The following is a 6,670-nucleotide window of genomic DNA, read 5'->3' as shown; positions in this document are numbered from 1 at the left end:
GGCAGAAAGGGCTCAAGGCTTCAGGAATTCCTGCCGAGGCCAAGCCCAAGGGGTTGGGCCGCTAGGACAGCGTGGTGCCCCCACTCGACCTGGGCAGGGAGGCCGTCCTTGCGCTGCCTGTGATCTGCTCTGCGAATATTGAACCTCTTGCCGTCACCGCCTCCCCACCGCTCCTCGTTTTCTCCATCTGCACAATGAGACCCCCAGGCTAAGGCGTCTCCCAGGCCACCTCCAGCCCCGCAGGTCTTTCCTGATGGCCACGACCAACTCCGATGTCAAGGGCTCCACGAGTCGGGACAGCAACAAGGCCTCCAGCGCCGAACTGCCAGGGAAGGCCCTCGGAAAGACGTAGGGGGGCCTGGGCACCGAGGCCGGGAACGGCGAGGCGCTTCTGGGAAGGCATCCTATAGGAAGGGCAAGGAAAGCTTGAGAGAGGGCCTCCCTGGGGCCCCTGAGCCTCCGGGGCGGCGGCTTGGCCGGGAGGCCAGGAGCCGGGGAGCCCCTCGCCGGGCCCGCTGGCAGGCCAGGGACAGTGTTCCCTCGGCTGCAGACAGCCTGGCTCCAGGCCCACCTCCCGGTGCCCTCGGCCTGACATCTTCTGGGCAGCGCCGCGGTGCCCAGGGAGCCGTGGGGATGGTGTTAGTAAACACGCTTTCTTGCGCCCAGCCTGGCAGGGCCTGTGGGCAGCGGGAGGGCGAGGAGCTGGCAGCTCCCACGGCTGGGCAGGCGGACGGGCGGGCAGACGCGCGGGCAGACAGCGGGCCGCCCCGCACGGCCAAGCCAAGGCCCCGAACCGAGCAGCTGCTCCGTCGCCATGGAGACGGGACTGAACAATGAGCAGCCAGAAATGCAGCATGGCCGCCGAGCACCGCGGGGCCCCCACGCTCCCGCCGGCCCCCACATCTCCACGCGCGCGCGCGCGCACCCGGGCACAGGCACGCGCACCGGCAGCCCAGGCCTGCCCCGCCCCCCACCCGGGGAGATGCAGCAGGACCGCAGGAGGGGAGAAGCAGCGGGCGCAGGGGGCGCAGAGGGAGGGGAGGACCAGGCCAAGGAGAACGAAGGAGAGGGTGAGAAGCAAGGGCGAAGGGGATCACAGCTTCGCTGCTGCAAAGTTGAGCAAAAATCTCACCATTCGATTCCAGCTAAAAATACGTTTTAAAAAACTAGCCAGCTTTTCAGAGGGTCACGTGGTGCCTTGGAGTCTTACGTAACAGGAGAACTGAAGGGGGTTTCTAATGAGCAAAAGGCATCTGGAAACAAGTCCCCTCGTACTTAGGGAGGGGTGGCTGAGAGAGCCTGATGGAGCCTTCGGTCCCAGGAACTTAGAAGAACGCCTTTTTAAATGGACCCGAAGCCCATGTCATTCCTCCTTAAAGAGAATGTGAAGGGAGGGCCGAAAGGTTTAGCCGCAGTCTGGAAGCGGAGAGCCTGAAAAAGGCCTGGTCTTGGCCCTCAGGAAAGCAGCGGGAAGTTGTGCCCAGAGGCCCGAGAGGCGCGCGGGGACGCAAGGGGACATGTGGGAACAAGGGGAGTGTGGGGGGACGGGCGTGGCGTCCTGTGCGGCAGGGAGGTGGGCAGGCTCCGGTTGTGGTGCCCCCGGCGTTCCTGAGCACTTCCTGTGCGCGCGCGGACAAAGAGAGATGAACGAGTCAATCTCCGTCTTCCGGGAGGCCCTCAGGACCCTGGGGGAGGTGGCGGGGTCCACGGTGAGCCCAGCCATCATCTCTTGAACAGAGTATGTGTACCTAACCCTGTGAAGCACTCTTCCCCGTCACCAGCCAGTCACCAGTCACTCTTTCAGGCTCCCATCCTTGTTGTGACAACGAAAACCCAGGCCTGGGAGCATCAGGAGTCTTTCTGGACCACCCTCCAAGGACAGGCAATCCCAACCGTGGGATTCTTCACCTCCCGGGAGACCGCCTGGTTTCTGGTGGCTTTGCCTGACTCCTTCCTGCTTCAGAGCAGGTAGGTACTGGCTAGACCCTTGTTGTAGAAAAGACAGGACCACCCTCGGCTCGGCCTGATTCTTGGGAGAGCTACCAGGGACGTTTGAGGGATTACGGTGTCCACCTCCCCACTCCCCAATTCAGAAGGGATCTACTTTAAAGATCATAGCAGCTGAGTGTTAGAGCTGAAAGGGGAACCTCGAGGACTCTGACGTCCAAGCAGTGCAGGGAGGGGAATGGAATGGGCGCGGGGGTAGGAGAAAGGGGAATAAGGCAGGACGTTGCTTTGGTTTTAAAGAGAGTGGAGAGAGGAGACAAGAGAAGCAGCACTTGGCCAAGGGGAAGGGGCTTGGGAAGAAACAGGAAGACTGGGTGGGAAGAGGGGTCTCCCACTAATAAATCTCATCAGTGGAGTCGCGTTCTAGCAGGTTCCGGCGAACGCGTTAAAACACAGCCCAGAAATCCTGAAGGGCCCACCCTCGGCTTCACAGCATCGAACGTATAGGTTCTGCCAAAGGTAAAACGTAGGAAAAGGGTGGTAGGAGCACGAGGGCCGGGCGCGACCCCCTCCCAGCTCCCCCTCTGCCTGGCATCTCCCTGCAAAGTTCTGGGAGCCCTAGGAAGCCATCTGCGCTGGCTCAGAAGCGGCAGAGAGGGAATTAAAGCCACGAAAGGAAGGATCAGAGAGAGACTCTCTCCCCCTCGAGAGCCACTTTAGTAGATGAAAAAAGCCAGGCGATTTTTAATCATCACAAATTGTTTGAGCTTCTGGTTCCATCCTCTGAAGCCCGGGCGGCCTCCCCTGGTCGCTGGCTGATGCTGGCAGGTCTCCGGTGGTCCGAGCTCTGGCGGGCGGGCGAGAGCCCACCCACCTCTTCCTTCCCACTTCCTGGAACCCTCGGCCTGTCCTCCGGGGTCCCCGGGCAGAGGCCAGGCAAGCTGACCCCGCTTATCTAAGGAAATCTGACAAGACTCCGGCCCTCAGGGGTATGGCCCCTGGCAAAACATATGGTGCATCGTAAATAGGACTTCCTTTTAGGAAATGAGCCGTTGTAATTAAATCCCCATTCATTTTTTGTAACATACACACAGAGACAAATAGATCCTTATCCTTTATAGGCACAGAAGAGAAATAGCTTGTGAGGGACAGAGATTCTCTGGTGTCAAGTCTTATCAAACGCTTCCTAGATCCAGGTGGAGTGAGAGCTGTGAATTCTTAAACCCAGCCGCGGGCTCCAGTGGGCCAGTGGCTGGCTCGCTTTGCTCCCTCCAGGACAAGCAAGGGAGCGTTCTGGAATGGAAGAGTGTGTTGGCCTAGAATCTGCAGGGAGGAAGCTACCTCTTCTTCCCATCCCACGGCCAGACAACAGAGCGAGCTCGGGAATAAAGATTAGATTAGGTTTGTTTCAATTGGGTTTAATTTGATTCAGTTCAACTCAAACAAACACTGACTATGAGTTGTGCGCGGGTCTAGACACGGGAGGATACAAGAGGAAAAACAGGGGGGGCTCCTGAGGGCCCCTGGGGAGGGGTGCTGGCCCACACATGGGCTCAGTTCCATGGGAGGGGTGCAGGGTAAGAGGTCTCAGCTTGTTCCCAGTGGGCCCGGGATGGCTTGGGGGTGACGAGGAAGGATGGGATTTCCTTAACAGAGACCCGAGCAAGCACACCCAGGGAGAAGGGAATGTGGTGTCAGGAAACAACCAAGGTCCTGGGGCCTGTCCCATGCTAGAGTCCCAAGTATCATGCGAGACAAGGTGCAAAAACGAAGAAAATGGACATCTCTCCTGGCTTTGGGAACCAACCCCCAGACATAAGACTTGATTTCCCCGCAAGGGACATTTTCTTTCCAAAGTCATCAAACAGCTGGAGGCAAAAACAAGCAAACAAAACCCCAAACTAAACTACAACTGTTGCTCAGCTTCTGAAGAGCAGGTGAAAAGCGCTGAGTTCTTTGGTGTGTGTGTGTGTGTGTGTGTGTGTGTGTGTGTGTGTGTGTTGGTGTGGGGGGGGGGGTCTCTCTGAGGTGAAGGCTATCCAGGGTCAGCCCAGAGCCACTTGCAAACCCTCAAAATTGCAAATACTGTGGGGCCCTTCCCTGTACTTAGAGCTTTGAAATCAGTGGAAAACCACAAAGCTTCTTTGAGATGCAAATGTTGCACACTGGGCTGGGCCAACAATTCTGATCACTATCTCCCCAGGGCAGGCTTTCAGTAGGGCTTTTGGCTGGTTGACCCCAAGGAGGCTAAATCACAGGTACCAAGGCTTCACACAAGGTAAAAGTGCGAAAGGCCATTTGGCAATAGCACAGAAAGTGCCAGGGAAAAGGGAGCTCCATCTGGCGTGATCAGGACAAGCTTTAGGTCCCAGGAGTGGAGCTCAAGACCCGTGGCTTGCCGGTGTTCAAATCCTGACTCCAAAGCGTACTAGCCGTGGTTCTTTGAGCCAAATGCTAACCTCTCTGTGCTCCAGTTTCCTCCTCTGTAAAACGGGTAAAAACAGTGCAATGGCCTTCTCCTACGATTGTTGAGAAGATTGCATAAACCAATAGCTGCAGAGCATGGACGACAGTGCGGGGCACGGAATAAGGACTTTGAGAGTTTCTTCTCATTGAACGAATGGTTTTTAAGTAGTTGTACGGAGACTGGGAAGGTAGCGGTCTAAGGAAACCATTGTAGATGAAGAAAATGCTGTGTTAACTCTTGGCACTCCGAGAGATTTCAAAAATTAAAGTTTCCTTGCAGTCCTCGTGGTTCAAAGATGAAATGGACCACGTCAGGAAGGGGCTTCCACATTTCGGCGGACAAGGGCATCCCAGAAGGAGGCCGAGCATCAGACTGGCGGTTGAACTAGATGATGTTTGAGGTCCCTTCCAGCCCTGACATTCCCCTGGGCTCTGCACAGAGGGGAGAGCTCTCCCAGTGCTCCCTGGGCTGTGAAAAGGGGAGCGAAAGTGTGGTGGTTGGTGGTCCCTGATGCGTCCTGCCAGAAGGGTCTTCCCAGCTTGGCCCATAAGTCTCCCGGGATAACACCAAATGGATCACTTAGGAAGTCTGGGCCTTGCAAATGTATCCTTGCTCTTCAGGAAGGCGGGGAGGGGGGAGGGGGGTGGGGAGGGTGGGGAGGTAAACAATAGTTAGGGAGTTTTAGTTTTTCTCTCTATCTCTCTCTGCCTCTGTCTCTCTCTTCATCATCTTTTCAAGGACCTCCATTTAAAGATTCGGAAACTGAAACCTGATACTTATGGAGCATCACGTACAGCCCCTCCTTGGCTAAGCTCAGGTCCCCTTCCCCCGCAAGCGGGGTATCCTCCCTGTGCTGCCCCTGCGCAGTTTGCAAAGGGCTTTCAAGTAGGGTCACTTGGGTGGCTCAGTCGGTTGGGCGTCTTACTCTGGATTTTGGCTTCGATCGTGATCTCAGGGCCCTGAGATGAAGCCCCTTGTCGTCAGGCTCTGCGCTCAGCGGGGAACCTGCTTCTCTTGCTGTCCCTTCCCCCTCCCCCCATGCGCATTCTCTCTCTCTCTAAAAATAAATAAATAAAACTTTTTTTTTTTAAAGGGTTTTCAAGTAGATGATCCTGCCTTGCCCCAGAGCACATATCAGTGGGCCCATTTTACAAAGAAGTAAACCAAGGCACGGAGAGGTTAAGTGACCTGTTGCGTGGTAGAACTGGGATCCAGGCCCCTGTGGCTGTACCCTTCGGTACAGCTCTCCCCCTTCACCCCACACCTCCACTCCCCCCGCCCCCGGAGCTCATCCCCTTCTCCTAGTTCTCATCCGACCACTTCCCACACTGTTGCTGCCACCTCCTTTTGCCAAGCATCTCAGTTCCAGGGTCTGTCCCTCTCCCTCCAGGACTGGTTTCATCCTTAAGAAACCATACTTCGCTCAAGAGGAGCTCTTCACACCTCCCCCCATTTCCCCCTACTTTGCATGGAACAAAACTGCAGTTTTCACGTCAATAATTACACGCTGCATCCGCCTAGCCCTTGCAACTCCCTATAGCACTGTCCCATCTAGGGCGGGTTCTTCCGAGCAAGCGCATGAGACGGACAGTGTCCTCCCTCTGGCGCCATGCAGGGAAGGGGCACTCAGGAATGAGGGCCTGGTTCCAGTTCCAGGGCGGCCCGCTCATCGGGGACAGCATCAGGAGAGAACCCACTGGATTTCCCACCCTGCTCTCTAACTCTCCATCCTCCTACGTTCATGTCCATTTCTTGCAGAGGATTGCCCTTCTTTCTCAAATGGCTATCAGGAATCACTTTAAAGAAGAGGAAGATCATTTAAAGTTTCAGAAATGTCAAACTGGCCAATGACCGCAAGAGAAAAAATGCTTGGCCTGGAGACCCCGGTGGACATGCTCGTCCCAGTTCTGCCATTTTCTGTGTGTGACCGCAGACGGGCGTCTTCTCTGCAAGCCTCACTCCTCACCTGTGGGATGACGCGGCGACCCTCAGAGACCCCTTCCAGCTTCCAGCGTCTCTGTTCCCATCTTCGGATCTGACCAGCAGAAAATGGGCAATTTTCCTGTACTTTGGAGAGAGGCAGAAAGGAGCAGAGATGCACACAGAAAGAGCATTTGGGGAAGGTCACCCTTGACCTAACCTTCTAGTTTTCCGTGAAACTGTCTCAGCTGGAATGCCAGGTAAATGATTAAAACGTGAGCGGGCATTGTTCTGGCTTTTTTCATGATCCAGTCATTTAATCCCAACACCGCTGTG

The 6,670-nt window shown here is 56.0% G+C and overlaps 1 long non-coding RNA gene across 3 annotated transcripts; it reads left to right on the top strand.

The window, feature by feature from the left end:
• Positions 1–904: 904 nt before the first annotated feature.
• Positions 905–3,290, top strand: LOC113938058. 3 transcript variants are annotated; one of them, XR_003524800.1, is made up of 3 exons: positions 905–1,968; positions 2,378–2,466; positions 3,069–3,290. It is a non-coding gene; the product is annotated as an uncharacterized LOC113938058 (long non-coding RNA). The 3 variants fall into 3 exon arrangements; XR_003524801.1 differs by having other exon boundaries at positions 2,375–2,466; positions 3,138–3,290; XR_003524799.1 differs by having other exon boundaries at positions 2,375–2,466.
• The last annotated feature ends 3,380 nt before the right edge of the window (positions 3,291–6,670 follow it).

The sequence above is a fragment of the Zalophus californianus genome, chromosome 8 (assembly GCF_009762305.2).
Source record: "Zalophus californianus isolate mZalCal1 chromosome 8, mZalCal1.pri.v2, whole genome shotgun sequence".
Lineage (NCBI taxonomy): Eukaryota > Metazoa > Chordata > Mammalia > Carnivora > Otariidae > Zalophus > Zalophus californianus.
Note: the sequence above shows the minus strand (reverse complement) of the source record. Positions and strands in the feature narration are given on the sequence as shown.